At 43.0% G+C, this 17,725-nt stretch overlaps 1 long non-coding RNA gene across 6 annotated transcripts in view; it reads right to left on the reverse strand.

Annotated features, from left to right (window-relative positions):
* LOC311593372 overlaps nt 1-17,725 on the reverse strand; it is a 94,858-nt gene that overhangs the window by 62,211 nt on the left and 14,922 nt on the right. For 5 of the 6 annotated variants that reach the window (XR_014777669.1, XR_014777670.1, XR_014777671.1 and 2 more), the window contains exons 2-3: nt 14,526-14,616; nt 8,778-8,852 (exon numbers count right to left, since the gene is read on the reverse strand). This is a non-coding gene — a long non-coding RNA (uncharacterized lncRNA). Of the gene's footprint in view, nt 1-7,603; nt 7,953-8,777; nt 8,853-14,525; nt 14,617-17,725 lie in introns of those variants that run through there. The other variant, XR_014777674.1, reaches the window with a different exon arrangement.

Here is a 17,725-nt window from a genome sequence, read left to right on the forward strand (position 1 = left end):
TGGCCTCCACATGTGCATTATATCAATACATACATATGTACAAACACATATGTATGCACATACACTCTTAGAAAATAATTAAATGTATAATAAAATAAATTCTTAGTATGACAGTACTTTTTACAAAAGACAAAGACTAATATTATTTTTAAATCTCAAATTTTATCACTCTGTATAAACTGGAAATAGTCTATAGTTGTTTGTTTCTTAGGTACAAAAATGTACGTGTCAGAAATGCAAGTAAATTCCATCAAGTGTTTGATATCTGATAATAGGACTGAGCCAAGCCACAGTCCCTCTCCTGGATGCAAAGACCTAAAGTCTCTATGGTCAATTTATCGTAGCAATAGCCCTACCCCTTAAGAACACCTTTTTTCTGTATTGTTTTTCTCATTACTATAACAAAATATTTGTCATAAAACAACACAAGAGATGGAAGGATTTTTTTGGCTACTGATTTATGAATACAGAAAACGCACGGCAATATGCTAACGATTTGTACCTGTGGCCACAAGAACTCACTCACACCTACGTACACCCTGAAGAAAGGAAAGGAGAACACCTATGATGGGCTAGCCTTTTCTCCTTTGCCCATTTTTATTCAGCCTGAGACCCCAGCCCCACAGATTAATGCCACCTCAAATCCATGTGGCTCTTCTCAGTTAAACCTGTTAAACACTTCCTTTAAAGACAGTTTCGCTGTGTAGCCTTGGCTGTTCTGGACTCACTTTGTAGACCAGCCTAGCCTCAGAATCACAGAGCTCTGCCTGCCTCTGCCTCCCTAGTGCTGGGGTTAAAGGTGTGCACCAATGTGCACATCTGGGGATCTGGAGAGATTGTTCTGAGGCTAAGAGCATATGCTGATCTTCCAGAAGACCCAGGTTTGGTTCCCAGCATCCATGGTGGCTAAAAGCCATCTGCACCTCCAGTTCCAAAGGACTCCACAATGTCTTATGGTCTTCATGGGTACTGCATGCACACAGTACACAGACACACATTCAGGCACACCACAGACTAAATAAATGTTTTTAAAACACACGCATAAACAGTCTTAATGACAAGCACATAGGTGCTTGGGTAGAAAATGTAACTACAAAAAGGCATGGTGAGTAGAAACAAGGAAGTACAGTTTTAGCCAACTATAAGCAAAATCTCAAAAATACAACATTTGGGTAAAAATCTAGTGTGGAAAACAAAATGATTAGTGTGAGCTCACTGAGGTAAGACTGACGTGTGTACTATGACATAATTTCTATTATGCACACGGAGAACCACAGCCTTCATGTGCTCAGAGAGAACAGAAGACAGAGGTATTAGTCAGACTTTGTGTCACTATGACAAAGGACAACATAAATGACTAAAGCATGGAAAGCCATGTGTTAGCTCATGGCTTCAGACGTTTCAACCCATGGTCCTCAGCTCCACTGACTCTGGTCCCACGGTAAGGCAGCAGGGTTATAGCCAGAGGTTGCTAACCTCATGCTGACAAGAAATGAGAGAGGGGGAGAGAGGATGCTTTTTTTCTGCCTACCTCTATGTCCCTTTTCTTCCCCCTGTGGATCAGGTCTCACCCAACCAGAGACTATGAAATCCTGGAGATGGTTCTCACCATGACTATTTTTTCCTTAAAAGGGTGTTGTGGCTTCTTCACCAAGCCAACCACTCAGAAGTATTGTCCTTTGTTATGTACACAATCATAACATCGTATTCTGTCACCACCTAAGTAAGCCCTAGCTGGGCTTGTGTGTGCCGAAAGGAACCAACCCCTTCATTGGATTTAACTCCAGTGTGTGGTCTTTCCATCCCCTCCAAAAAGCCTGTTCCAAGTTTCACGTTTCTAAGCATGAGGTAGTTCCTTGTGTGCCAGGGGCTAGCCTGTATCATAGCCCCCACAAGCTGACAGCTTTAATATCTGTTTATCATCTCATAAGCAATAAAACTAATGTATTGAGGAGTTTGGCCTCAGGAGTCACAATGACTCACAACTGTACAGGGATTAAGCCACAGTCTTCCAACTTGACATCACATTCTTATAATAACAGAATTATCATGTCAGCCTTAAATAGGAAATAGAAGTCACTCATGACGTGCCCATGGCAAGTCGATGGCATAATTGACATGGGGCACCCAACAGGTCTCCCCTCTGTGTGGTACTCTCTCTTCAGGTAGAATAAAAAAAAATTGAAAGATAAGGAAAAGACACAGAACCAACAATTATTTTCTTAAATGCTTTTTAATCTAGTGGGTAAAACAAATAATTCAAGATTTGAAAATTAAGTAGTGATTGAGTTAGCTATTATTACATAATAAATCAGCCCAGGGCTTAGCACCTAGAAAAAATATGTATTACCTCTCATTTCAAAAGAAGGTTCTGGCTAAAGCTTCTCGTTAGATTACAGTCAGCTGGTGGCTAGAGCTCGCGGAACGGGGGTGTGCTTTGTGTTGTCCCTCTGCGCAGCCCCCAGTTCTTCCACGTGGTCTGAGTGCCTTTGTAACATGGGAGCCTCTCAGCAATCAGGCTGCCTTCTAGGCAGCTCAAGACTCTAGTGTCACAGCTTCTTTCAAGCAAGACAGTGGCTCTTTAGGTATAATCTCTTGTGGTGGTTTTTTTTTTTTAACTGTCAACTTAGCACAATGTGAGAATCACCAGGCTGGCCAGTTGACCCATCTATGGGGTTGTCAGGGCCACGTTAGTTAATGTGGGAAAATCCAGGCCACACTGGGCGGCACCATCCCCTAGACTGTAGAAGAATGGAGAAGGTGCGCTGCCTGGCAAGCATGCACTCACCCATCCTCTCTGCTCTTAGCCATGCATGTGATGAAGCCAGCTGCATTAAGTCCCTTCCCCCGTGACTTCCTTGCTTTGAAAGAACTGAAACAAAATAAATGCTTTCTCCTGGGCACATTTCTCTCCTCTCTCTGGCAACTACGAGACCACCAAATATCTATGTAATTACAAGTAGGTGGGAATGAGCCATCATCTTTTTTGTGTTTCCAGGACCTAGCCCGGTGCCTAGATACACATTTAGTTAAAGCTCATTTGATGCAATTAAAATATTCAAGGGATGCTGAGAGACAACAAAGAGCACATAACCCAATCCTAGACTGCGCCTGAAGACTAGGAAATAATTCAGAGTACCAGTAGTTGTTACTAACCATCCAAAAATGTAAATATCATCTTAAATAAAAACTCCAATTCTTCAAGATGAACTAATTATACTTCTGGTAACAAATGAAAGAATATGGCAAAAAAAAACCACACCCCACCCTACAAATCTGACAATTATTTGAATAAATTTCTGTTTATATAGCCAGAGCACCATCTACATATTAATTTTAAAAACAGCCCTCGCGTCTGTGGGTTCCATTAGCCATTACAGAGAGAATGCTACGCTGAATGCATGAACTTCATCTACCCACTTTTCGTCCCACCAGCTGAGGACCACACATCCACACTCTCTCCGAGTAGCTTCCCTGATTTGTAGTTAAGCACTCAGAAGCTTGCTTTCACTGAGCTGTGTGAGTAATCACTATCAATAAAGAAGTTGCTAGAAAGAAGCTTTGGAATCTCAGTTCGCCAGAACCCACCCAAGCAGATCCCTGGGATAAGCTATGCAAACATGCTAAGCTTCAGTGTCTTTGGTTATAAAAGCGGAAGGTGACACCTCACACGCTTCATATAATTTATTTCAGGCTGTATAATATCCTTCCTACCTCATCTGTGATAAATTGTTTGCAAATTACAAAGGCGAGGAAAATCTCTTAAAGTGCCATCGGCTACATTTTATTACCTCTAGCCTCACAATCTTCTATGAATAGTAATTTTTCAATACCAGTTTTAAAATGTTTTTCATCACATGCCACCATCCAATGGCATGTTTCATTTTCTCAACCCTTTGTTTCTGACTCCTAACAATTCTATTTATGTGTAACACGTTTCTCTCTTATCCAAGCTTAATTGCATGATGCCCCCAGTGAAATTTTCGCTTTTTCAAAGGATTTTTTTGGAAATTTTAGATGAATTACATTCACAAAGCCATGACAAATCTGTCTTAGTGTATTCAAAAAACTAAAACTGGAGCCAACGAGATGGTGCAATGGGTAAAGCTAAGGCTGACGACCTGAGTGTTGTCCTGGGTCCTACTCGGTAGAAGAACTGACTCCCAGAAGTTTTCCTCTGATCACTATGTGCACACACACACACACACACACACACACACACACACATGTGCGCACATGCACTATTTTTAAAATGTAGAAGTAGAGGCTAGAGAGATGGCTCCGCAGTTAAGAGTGCACACCGCTCTTGCAGAGGGCTCAGTCCAGTTCCCAGCACCCACGGCAGCTGACTTACAACCGCCTGTCATTCCAGCTCCAAGGGATCTGACACCCTCTTCTGTTTTCTGCAGGCACCTGCACTCACAAGGTACGCAGACACACAGACATCATTAAAATAAAAATAAAACATTTTTTTAAACCTAAAGGTGGAGTATCTTATGTCTTTAAATGTGAAGATTAAAATTTGCATCATAAATGAGTGAGCGCCTTATGGCACCACAATAAAGGAAGAGCATCCCTAGTTATCATTAACCAATGACCCACAAGAGCAGTGACAACAGTGGTGGCACTCCTGGGCTGTTAGGGGGCCCTTTGAGCTCCAGTTTAAGGTGATGCTCACATTAGCATTCTCTGACTAGAATCCAGTTTTACAGATCAGCTGAGAGCAGTTTGGCATATTTGAGCTGCAGGCAACACACGACAGCATGAATATTTACAATGAGAAATTCTTAATTTCTGCCTCCGCATCTACCATTGCAACAATTACAATCAGTGAAACCATTTTTTAATGGCCCGGATTTCCATTCAATGAGCACAGCAGCTCATTTTATATAAAACACATCCCATCTTAGCATTTCCTGCTTCATAGTCATATAAACCCAAGTTTCTGCCTCTGGGAATTTGCTAATGGATGTTGTGTGTCTATTTGGCTCTTTTGTTTTAAATGTAGAACTTTATTTCCTTTCTAGCCTTGATTTGTTTTGCTGTGTAGTGATTTGCTATTAATATTTAAACATACTCTTCAGACGCTATCTCTAATGACTAATACTTCTTACAAAACAAATTATATAGCAATTTATTGCACAAAGAAAATCTACCTATTATAGTAAATGAACTAGATGACATGAAAAATACTCTGAACCTTTAGCCATCTAGTAAATGAGACACCTCACCCCTTATTTTAAATATCAATGAAGCATACCCTCATCATGCTCCTGAGACTGTCAAAGATTTTTGCCTGTTGATATTTACTATAATTGCAAATCAAATGGAGAGTTTAAAGATTTTACAGTACTTGTTCATTTAAAATGATCATGCAATGTATGTGGGCATAAATGACATTGTTTTAGGAAAATAACTTATCTGTTCAGAACAAAGAAATCGTAATGAAAAGATTAGGACTGATTTACATTTTTGCAGAGCCCTTTAATGTCTGCCTTGATGAAAGAACAGCTGGGTTCTGGGATTTTTCTCTGCATTTAATCAGTTTAGTTATGCTGTCCTGACTGAAGTCTGTGATGATTTGAATGAGAAATGTCCACCACAGGTGGGTGTATTTAAACATTTGCTCTCCAGTTGCTAGCCCTGCTTGTGGAGGTTATGGAGTCTTGACATAGAGCTTTCTGGAAAAGGTGTGTTACCAGTGGTGGCCTTTGAGAGTTTATAGCTTTGCCCCTCTTCCAGGTCCCCCTGTGCTCCATTGTTTGTAGCTGAAAACACGATCCCTCAGCTCCCTGCTTCTGTCATCATGCCTGCCACTTGGTGCCACATCTCCTCACTATGACAGACTCTCACCCTCTGGAACTGTAACCCAAAATAAACATTTTCTTTCATAAATTACCTTAGTCATGGTATTTCATCACAACCTCAAAACATTAATTAATATATGTAGAAAGCAGTTAGAATAACTGTTTCTTGCAGCATTAATGAAATAGAAGTGAGATACAGGAAAATAACACAAAATGTGTAAGGGAAAAAAATTGATTAAACTACTATAGGGTTGTTACTTTGCCAAATGACAAGTGTCTAATTTAAGGTAGAAAGGAGCAGGAGAGGTATCTCACTGGAAAAGTTATGCTGTGCATGCACATGGACCAGAGGCTGGATTCCCAGGCTCTATATACAAGGCAGGCAGGCAGAGAAGCTAACGATCCCAGAACTCAGAGGGTGGAGACAGAGTCCCCGGAGCAACCTACCTCCCTGGAATACACAGAACTGGTGAGCTCCAGGCTCAGAAAGCCATATAGAAAGATGTCTAACACCAAATTTGGACCTCCAAATGCATACACATCTGTGCACACTTGTGCACACACACATATTAGAACAAGCATACATATACATGCACAGCACATGTACACACAGATGATAAACTGTAAAAATCAAGGGCGTAAGTTATGATCTCAGTTGTAATTATTAAAATAAAAATGTAGAACTGTTTGACCAAAATATGACAGAGAAGAGAAAATGGGGTATCAAAAAGAAATTGCTTAACGGACAAAAGGCAGGAAAGGGCAGAATAATTATAGAAAAGATGAATAGAAAATGCGTGGCCAAATTGTAGGGCACATTATCTGAAACAAAAGATGAAGAAGACATATTGATGCAATGCCACTAATAATTACGATCAGAGGTGGCAGGCCGTGTGCTGAACATTTTGCATGGATATTTCACTTTGCCCTCACAACAGTGCAATAGATAGGGACTGCTAATTTCATTTTATTATTAATGGATAGCGAGGCTTTTAGTAAGAGGTAGAGTCAGCACTTTGAACAGAGCTGTCTGGCCACAAAGCCCTAACCATTCTTCTATGAATCCCTCTGCATTATTAGCAAAACCAAGACAACAGACAACAAAATAAACGTGTGATGAGTTATTGTGCATTGTGGGAAAGTGTCAGTCATGCACTCAGCTCACTGGCTAGAGTAGAATGGCTAAGCACACAATAATACGCATATTGACTTGGCTCATGCTTCTGTCACAGAATTAACACAGGCTGAAAAATGTATAAACCACAGGGTTTTATTTCTCACAGTTCTGAAGGCTGGGACATCCAAGGTCAAGATGCAGACATTTGCAGTGATCTGAAGATGGCCGCTCCCATTTCCAAGATGGTAACTTGATATTGTGCCTTCATGTAGTGGAAGGCAGAACCAGACAAATGCTAATTGAAGTGTCTTTTCCACAGGCTTTGTTCTCACTCATTAGAGACAAGATATGTGGCTTTAATCAACTTTTAAAATATCACTTCTGAACATTATCACATTGGCAATACATGAATTTTTGAGAAGAGAATACATTCAGACCTGTGCATGTTAAATAATAAAAACAAACCACATATAAATAAACAAAAGCATTTTATGTTTTATACATATGTGTATATTCACATAGGGAGAGAGATTTGCCCCATATACCTGCTATGCCAAGGCATAATGTTTGAAGGAAATTTTATTTTGAAATAGTTATATAAATACTAATGGTAATGATTTTACTCAAATGACAATGCTTTCTTTTTAATATTAGACAAAGTTTTTAAACCTAGGGACAGAAAAAGCAATAAAGGTTGTTTAATTTAAATCAGCATGTATCCAAACTTAAACTATCTGAGTTATAAAGCTTTAGAAGAAAAACAGAATGAGAGAGACATGTTGCAAATATTAACATAAAATGGGTGTTACTCATGTATTACTGCACTGTAGCTTTTTAAGTTCATAACTTTCTAAGAAGCTGTGTATAGCATAATATAGTCACCCGTTTCGGCCTTAGGCAGGTGGTGGCGGGGTGGGGGTTGTCAGGTCTGCATCAGTTAATAATTAAGGTGGGGTCTCGGGTCGCCATCCAGAGTGGGCAGTTCTACGTAGCCATTCCTCCTTCCTTGGCTCACTTGGTCCCCATAGCTAGGGCAGACAGACACTGCTCCTGGCCAGCAGCTCTTTCCGAGTTCAATTCCCAGAACCCATGTGGCAGCTCACAACTGTCTGTGAGTCTGGTCCCAGTAGACCCAGTTGCCTTTTCTGGCTTCTGCGGGCATCAGACACACGTGTGGCATACAGGCATGCATGCAGACAAAACGCCCAAACAATCTACCCGAAACATACCCACAGGCCAATCTGATCTGATCTAGGCAATTCTTCAATCAAGGCTTTTCTCTCAGACAACTCGAGGCTTTCAAGTTAAAAATTAAAACTAATTGTAATAATGTGTGTGTATGTGTACACGCGCGTGCGTGCACGCACATCTATATGTGCATGTTTGTGTGCATATGCATATATTATTTGAGTTAGTTTTAGTTCAAATCCTTAAATATACATGCTTAGTATTCTGCTAGATTCATCAGGATATCCAATTAAACTCCATGACATATAATCTTATGTCCTGTAGAATTCATCTTGCCTACAATCATAATATATATAATAATCCCATAAAACATTAAGATACACAATGGTGAAAAAGAAAGAAGAATCGCAAGAGAAGGCTGGAATGTTCATAAACGAAGACCAAGGAAAGAGCATTCAGTCCCCTTCATACGTTCCTAGCTCTTCACTATCGAAGGGTGTAAACGAGGAAATCGTATTTGAGAACAGCAGCAAGACTAGCCTGGAAAATAACTGAATGCATACAGAAGCTGAGCTGTAGACAGCTTTCACTATGCCATTGGCCAGTTATGCCATTGTAGTTAAATTGGTATTGCCCCAGTTTGCAGATAGAAGACTGCAATTTACCTGAAGTCCTGCAGTTTTAAGTAGTGAAGGGGCCCAAGTCTTTCTTGTTGCTAAATTACTCGTGCTCCATACAGCCTGGATAGATGAGGAAGGGAAGGCAAGATCAAACATCAGAAATTATAGCTGTCAGATAAATGGGTAATGAAAACATGACACATATACAATGGAATTTTATTCAGCCATTAAGAAAAATAAAACTGAAAATTTTCAGAAAATAAATAGATCTAGAAATTACTATATTAGTGAGGTGACCCAGACTCAAAAAGGCAAATATTGCTTTATTTTCTCACATCTGATCCTAGGTTGTAATATATGTTGATATATGTGGATATAAAGGTGGGTGTTGGTTATGAAACAAGAGAGAATCAGGAAAAAGGAAACAGAAATTTGCTTTTCTTTTGTCACTATTGAAAGTCAGTGGGCAAGTGAGACTGAGCTGCAAGCTCCGGAATCCTCTTTGATGGTCCCAGGGGTCTCATCATCCCTTTGGGAGCATGCACACCTGCTGTGGTCCTAAGACAGCAAGCAGTTCAGGTACTCCTGACCCTCCCTGTGTGACCAGAAGGCAGCCCAAGATTGGCATCTAGCTACAGGTTGCTTTGCAAGCTAACATAATAAAAAGCAGAGTTCTAATAGCTCTACAGAAAAAGGGTCTTTTGTAGATGCACTTTACAAGAGAAAAGGAGAAAGCACAGCACCCAGTGGCTGAAAAACAGTTGGTTTATCGCTAAGATGTTTTGACAAATGCAAAGTGTGGATACACTATGTTGACAGCTGGTGACTTAATCTAAGCTAACTTTCCATTCCAATGTTATGGCAGAACAAGATGATATAAGCTTGTGGTAGCCTTCCTACCATGTCACTTCACACAACTGAGATCATATCTGATTAGAAAGTACCCCAGGGCTTATATTCACAAATATGTACTGAATGCATAAATGTGCCTTCTTTCATCTTCTAAGAACTAACTGTTCTCTGAACTCACTTGGAGTATGGCAACGTGTATGCATAATCCCAGACTCAGGAGGCACGGGTCAGGAAGACCATGCGTTCAAGAACAGCCTGGGCTATAAAAATATTCTCAAGAAAAACAAAACAAAAAAGGAAGTTTCTCATGTAAATAAAATATTAATAGAAGAACATTTCCTATCCACAGCTGTAGGCATCCTGCAATTGAAGATGAAAGTTGTGACTTTGATAATATCATGTAAATGCTATCAATCATTTGTTTGCTATATCAAAGAACTTAAATACTTTTAGCACTGTGCTAAATTTTTAAAGGAAATACAATGTATCATATTTTCCATTTACTGGGGAGACAGAAACATACCTAAATCAAATAGTATAAAAGCTTTAAAGCTACACAGTAAATCATACATTGTAGACAGTGGATACAGTAGAAAAAGATAAGGATGGGAGAAGGGATGGAAGGAAGCTTCGGGAATGTGCTGGATTGTAATGTTGCTCCAACCCACCTGGTTTCTCCCCTGGTGAGAGTATTTCATAGTGCTCCTTTTTTTCATTTTTGATATTATAATTTGATTACATTTCTCTATTCCCTTCTTTTCCTCCAAACCCTGTCATATAGCCCTCCCTACTCTCCTTCAAGTTCAGAGCCGATTTTTCACTATTTGTTATTGAATGCATATATGTATATACATATATATTCTTAAATGTAACCGTTCAGTCTGTATACTGGTACTTGTATGTGTGTTTTCAGAGCTGATTGCTTGACCCTGGACTACCAATTACCATGCTCTTCCCTGGGGAAGACCACCTATCCTGCTCCCAGATTTCTTCAGGAGCCTCGTTCTCTGTGAGTGTTAAGGCTTCGTGGGCTTTTCTCCATCCATTCTGACATGTTCATTGGTTACCCCTCTACTGCTCTGCCTCCTTGTGGAAGCCCACTTTATACCATGGCATGATAAAAAGCTAAGTTCTACTAACCATATGAACAAGCTAGAGACTATAAAGGATGTGCTTTACAAGCAAACAAAACAAAACAAAACAAAGCAGCTGGCAGCTGAAAATATTTGACTTATCTCCTCATGAGTCAATTTATTTGCCTAGCAACTGCTTGTGGTAATTCATAATCATAAGAACAGCAATAATAATACTGAGTATATACCCCATTACCAACTTGGCCTGGTGACTTGCTTTGGATAATGGAAGCAAGTGGAATGCGTGCATCCTGACCAACTAGTAATTCTAAATGTGCATGCCTCGCTCTTCAGGCCTCTTGCATCTCTGCCCTCTGCTATGAAAACAATATATTCTGGATATGGCTCAGAAACTTCCCTTAATGAGCCAAGAACAGTCAAACCGACTGAGCGAGAATGTCCACAACACAGAACCAACTCACTACACAAGAAAAATTGAGCATTTTGAATCCAGGCTAGATGTCAAAAGAACACAAATAAGTTGTGTGTCCTGAATCTCAGTGTCACCTGAGTCTGATGCATTGACATTTATCATTCAATTAACCTCATGGATGAAGGCAACATCTAGCTGATAGAGAAAGAAATCTCATTCCTGGCCCCAAAACAGATTGTCTGGTAATTAATTACTCCTGGAAGGCAGAAGCGTGAACTGTTTCCCTTGTATGGAAGGAGAGATAGAATCTACCGGTGCTCCTGTGCAGTGGATGGTGGATGAACTCTGGATTCCAGAAAAGACAAAACTAGAAGATTAGAAATCAGGAAAACAAAAACAAAAACAAAAAACCATAAAGATGCAAGCAGAATGATTCTTTAGAATTGCCACAGAGAGACTCAAGCTCCACATTGGTGCCCTACAACAAAACTCTCTCTCTCTCTCTCTCTCTCTCTCTCTCTCTCTCTCTCTCTCTCTCTCTCTCTCTCTCTCACACACACACACACACACACACACACACACACATACTCACTCACAAAACAGACAGATACCTTCTTCATTCAGCCTTTTGTTGATACAATGGATCCATGATGGATATGAGGTCCAGGTTTGTGTGCTCTACATAGACCTAGCTAGTGGTATGGAGCCCCTCCTATTAACACAGGTCTAGGTCCTGCCCGCTGGGTGCTCAGTGTGCTGGGAGCAGAGGCCAGCCCTGAGCTTTGATGGGGCACCACTTCAGGTACTCGCCTGAAGGAGAGTGGCCGGCTCTTCATTAGTGAGTTAATGGCATAAAACCTTGTCTTCTATGGAGGAGACAGCAGACTGACCTTGCTAAATTGTTATGCCAGGTGGCTTACTTTTTTCATCCCACCATCACTCCAAGAGCTTACAGAATATCTGATGTGTCCGGAAAAGATGCCACACTACATCATTACATACTAAGGTACCTGTTTCACTACCAGCCTGCTGAGAAACTCACTCTAAGCCTCATTTGCCTCGTCTTTAAAATAAAAAGTTTCATGATCTGTTAAATTACTTTTCTTGTTGCTCTGACCTGACAAGCAACTCAAGGGACAGAAGGCTTATTTGCACTCACATTTTATGGAAAGACCAGAAGAGCTCTCTACTGTGGCAACAGCAGCATGAGGCTGGGAGTCAGAAAGATGGCTCAGAGGTTAAGAGCACTTGTTACACTTGCAGAAGACCCAGGGGACTCACAACCATCTGTAACCCCATTTCCACAGGATCTGACAGGAATACACATGCTGCAAATACATACACGCACGCAGTCAAAACATTCATATGCACAAAGTAAAATAAATAACTCTTTTAGTGATCTTTTTAAAAAAACAGAAAAAGAAGCATGAAGCTGCTTGATCACATCTGGAAAGTTCAGGAAACAGAGAGAAGGCAGGAGGAGGGTACAGGAAGCAGAGAGAAGGCAGGGAGGGTACAGGAAGCAGAGAGAAGGCAGGGAGGGTACAGGAAGCAGAGAGAAGGCAGGGAGGGTACAGGAAGCAGAGAGAAGGCAGGGGAGGGTACAGGAAGCAGAGAGAAGGCAGGAGGAGGGTACAGGAAGCAGAGAGAAGGCAGGAGGAGGGTACAGGAAGCAGAGAGAAGGCAGGGGAGGGTACAGGAAGCAGAGAGAAGGCAGGGGGAGGGTACAGGAAGCAGAGAGAAGGCAGGGGAGGGTACAGGAAGCAGAGAGAAGGCAGGGGAGGGTACAGGAAGCAGAGAGAAGGCAGGAGGAGGGTACAGGAAGCAGAGAGAAGGCAGGGGGAGGGTACAGGAAGCAGAGAGAAGGCAGGGGGAGGGTACAGGAAGCAGAGAGAAGGCAGGGGAGGGTACAGGACGCAGAGAGAAGGCAGGAGAGGGTACAGGAAGCAGAGAGAAGGCAAGGGAGGGTACAGGAAGCAGAGAGAAGGCAAGGGAGGGTACAGGAAGCAGAGAGAAGGCAGGGGAGGGTACAGGAAGCAGAGAGAAGGCAGGAGGAGGGTACAGGAAGCAGAGAGAAGGCAAGGGAGGGTACAGGAAGCAGAGAGAAGGCAGGGGAGGGTACAGGAAGCAGGGAGAAGGCAGGGGAGGATACAGGAAGCAGAGAGAAGGCAGGGAGAGTACAGGAAGCAGAGAGAAGGCAGGAGGAGGATATAGGAAGCAGAGAGAAGGCAGGGAGGGTACAGGAAGCAGAGAGAAGGCAGGAGGAGGGTACAGGAAGCAGAGAGAAGGCAGGGGAGGGTACAGGAAGCAGAGAGAAGGCAGGAGGAGGGTACAGGAAGCAGAGAGAAGGCAGGGAGGGTACAGGAAGCAGAGAGAAGGCAGGGAGGGTACAGGAAGCAGAGAGAAGGCAGGGAGGGTACAGGAAGCAGAGAGAAGGCAGGGAGGGTACAGGAAGCAGAGAGAAGGCAGGGAGGGTACAGGAAGCAGAGAGAAGGCAGGGAGGGTACAGGAAGCAGAGAGAAGGCAGGGAGGGTACAGGAAGCAGAGAGAAGGCAGGGAGGGTACAGGAAGCAGAGAGAAGGCAGGGGAGGGTACAGGAAGCAGAGAGAAGGCAGGGAGGGTACAGGAAGCAGAGAGAAGGCAGGGAGGGTACAGGAAGCAGAGAGAAGGCAGGGAGGGTACAGGAAGCAGAGAGAAGGCAGGGAGGGTACAGGAAGCAGAGAGAAGGCAGGAGGAGGGTACAGGAAGCAGAGAGAAGGCAGGAGGAGGGTACAGGAAGCAGAGAGAAGGCAGGAGGAGGGTACAGGAAGCAGAGAGAAGGCAGGAGGAGGGTACAGGAAGCAGAGAGAAGGCAGGGGAGGGTACAGGAAGCAGAGAGAAGGCAGGGGAGGGTACAGGAAGCAGAGAGAAGGCAGGGAGGGTACAGGAAGCAGAGAGAAGGCAGGAGGAGGGTACAGGAAGCAGAGAGAAGGCAGGAGGAGGGTACAGGAAGCAGAGAGAAGGCAGGGGAGGGTACAGGAAGCAGAGAGAAGGCAGGGGAGGGTACAGGAAGCAGAGAGAAGGCATGGAGGAGCCTATGTGTCCCTCCATCCATCTTCACCCTCCCACCCCGGAGAATCACTTCCTCTGCAACCCCCCCAAAACAGTGCCACCATCTGGGAAACAAGTTAGGGACATTCTGGGGACATTTTTCATGCAAACAATAGCAAATAATGATTTTCTTGTAATGCACAGAAAGAGATTAATATATAAATTCCTAGCTAATTTCAGCTCTGTACCCTATCTTCACTGTTTATTTTCTGTCCCTGCTCACAAACTAGAGGACAGAGAGTAATGGAGGGCAGTTTCTCAAACTCAGTGAGTGTCAGTTATTTTATTGGAAGAGTGAATTCAAAAATTACTACTACTTAGACACTGCTTCCCCTGCCAACTTACTGCCTTCTATTCTTCTGCCAGGGTCTCTCCACCTTCAATCTGGAGCTAATACAAAAGGAAATCATTTGTTGATAGATGTCTCTTGATTGTCCTTGGAAGAAAAATAAGTTATGGAATGTAGTTGAACAGTTATAAACTTGGGAGCCGAATCAGTCTGGTACTTGGTTTGGTTTCCTCTCAGGGATGAGGGAAAGGCAAGTGTTTCTTTGGGAAATTAAAGAAGCTATACAAAACCATTTGCACATTTAAAATGGTGTGCATGCGCATGTATGAGTGTGTGTGTGTGTGTGTGTGTGTGTAAGTATATGAACATTTATAATATGTATTAACAAAACTGTCTTTCCCAAAACATCAGTTCAAAAAGGCTGGAGTAGGGATGGGGAGGCAATGAAGACAGTATAGATCTTAAGAAATTTTTCACTAACCTAACAAGTTTAGAGAGGAACTAGGTTTTATACTTTTTATTCAATTTTAAGTGGCTAAATAAAAATCTTTTATTTCTTAGAAATAATTCTAAGAAAATTTTCCTAAGAAAAAAATTCTTTCTTAGAAAACCTACTCACATTAGATAACTCCAATCCCATTTTTCCCATAAATATCCAGCACCTGATTCTTGCCCCAACATTTTACCAACTCATGAAAGTCAACTGATGAACTACACTTGTCAAATTACTTAAAAATTAAAATTAAATAAAGTATATTAACCCCACCCCCATCAGAGCGTGAGTGGGAGAGCTGGCCCTGCCCCTCACTGGGAAAGTTCATCCTGGTGGCTCAGGCACAGGCAGCTAGTGGGCTGACCAACTCAGCTTCCACCCAGGTCCAGATACAGGGCTCTTAGTTGGCCAACACCAATAGTTACCCTACCTATGAACTGCTAGAGCACATGAAGGGGCCTGTCCTGAAGATCCAAAGCTGCAGAATCTCCATGAAGCAGGATAACAACAGGATATGTGAAAGGAGTCCTCCTGTTGAGGATCTGTGGAGAGCCACAGATAGCAGCGCCCCCTGCTGCTTCCCCGGCGCAATACGCCCCCTTTTGCGCATGCGCAGTGAGCAACCCCCTTATGTGCATGCCTGAAGGCATGACGTAAGGTGGCGTGATTCGAACAAGACATAGCGTGAGGTGGTGTGATCCGAATGCACCAACCAGGAGTGACGACATGGCAGTTTCTGATAGGACAGGCACACTATAAAGGTTCTGTGGGAGCTTTTCCCAGGGTCACTCCAGGATCCTGAATAAAAACTGCTGCAAGAAGAGTTCCCGGTGTTGGTGTCTTTCCTGCTGGACGGGAGCGGCATCGACAAGGATCCAAGTATTGATAAGTGCAGCAGAAGCCAGAGGCCTTGAACCTCACCAATGACTCATTGTAATGAACATTTGCAAGTAAAGCTGTTCAGACAAATAGGGTATTCTGTGTGATACATTGTGATACACTGCACCTTTCACTGTAAGATTGTTTGTTTGGGACAAGAAGTTAGAAGGGCTGAGCTAAGATATGAAGGAATGGGGAAGTGAAAGGGATTGAGTGCATTGTTAGCTATTCACAGCAGAGAAAGCCTTCCCTGCCAGACCCCCTTTGTTTACTTTGCAAACTTTGTAAACTTTGTATACTTTGCTATAAAGCATCCTTGGGGCCCCTGCTAAAGAGCTCCAGCGGCCAGGCATGGCTGCTTCAAGTTTGCCTCTGGGCTCCCCCTATATCTTTCTCTGAGTAGCCCCTCTTTATCTCTTCAGCTACCCTGGGTGCCACCCACTGGGGTCCCGAAAGCTTCGATCTTCAGGCTGTGCTGCTGGCCTCTCCAAACCTCGGGACAGCAACACCTCAGGACTGCAGAGCAACGGAGGGTAAATCTCCACTGCCCTGGAACCTGAGATCAGATGCCTGGAGAAACAGAGAAGATGAAGCCACAGGGAAAGCTGCAGCACCTGAGGCCTCAGTTGTGGCTGCAACTCACAGGGAACTCCGGGGAAGGGAGGCATGTTTAACTGGAGCAAGTCTGTGAGCTCCTGCAGTACCATCTTTGTGGCAACAACGTATAAACTAGCCATTCTTCTGAGGCAGGGAGCTTTACATAGCCTGATACTGCCAGCCAGGGACCAGGAATGTGACTCCTTAATCTAAGTCATAGTTTAGTTAAGGAAAGTTGTTTTGATTAGAGTTCAAGTCTGTATAAACCCCTAGGGACACGGCTTAATAGGCCCCTCCCCTAGACCTCTCTAACAGTCAACCTGGCAGTTCCAGCCTCTAACTTTCACAAAGCCCAGATCCAGCTCTTCTGTGGGGCCCCTACCAGATTTATGCTAATTTTATGTAAAAGACCTGAGCAAAAACCCACCAATCCCTAAACTTGCCCCAAGTTCAGGACTTGAAATCCCACCAATCTTCACATTGGAAATCTCTACTCTAGAAAGCTCCACACACACACCCCAAAACAAACAAACAAACGAACAAAACATATATGATGGCTGTGTTTGCCCAGTTCTCTGCTGTCCTCATCTGGGAACAGAGGCAGCCATTTCTGGATTTTCCCCTCCTCTCCTGGACTCGTCCCTCCAATAATTCTCTCTTAGATTTGCTGTCTGGTGAGACTCTCTCATCAGAAGAAGCCAAGAAGCCCAGAAGAGAAGTGTCTTGAAGAAGGAGCAGCCCCTCAGCTCAGCAGGAGTTGAGGAGACCCCTCCCCTGGGAGTTGCAAAGTCTTTGCTGAGGAGGCCTCCTCTCAGAGCTGTGTAGTTCCTGGGCTCCTCTGTCTCAGGATGCCCTTCCCTTGATACACCGCCCCACCTTAGAGCTGGGATCACTTCCCACGCCTCAGAGTTGTGGCTTTCCTGGACCCCTTCCCACCTGAGCAGAAAGGCCAGCATATATGATGTGAAATTCACACACACACAAAAAAAATCAATCAAAATCAATAAAAAGGGTTTTTAAGTATATTAAACATAATACTAGTCTGATTATCTGTGGCTTTAAGTTTATTATATCTACAGTGCTAACAAAGGGACAGGAAAAATGAGAACTTGGGATTGGGTTGTTGGCTACTGTCAGCTACCCTTATGCTATGTCATTGCTGATGTCACTACTTGTGGCTGAGTCGTAGCCATTGGCAGCCTTCTTGGCACTCACTACATCATCACCCTAGAGGCTCAGAATTCCCAGAGAGAGAACTGCTCTCTGGAGTTTGGCCTTATCATTTTT

The sequence above is a fragment of the Acomys minous genome (genome assembly GCF_964271855.1).
Source record: "Acomys minous genome assembly, chromosome: 1".
NCBI classification, from domain to species: Eukaryota; Metazoa; Chordata; class Mammalia; order Rodentia; family Muridae; genus Acomys; species Acomys minous.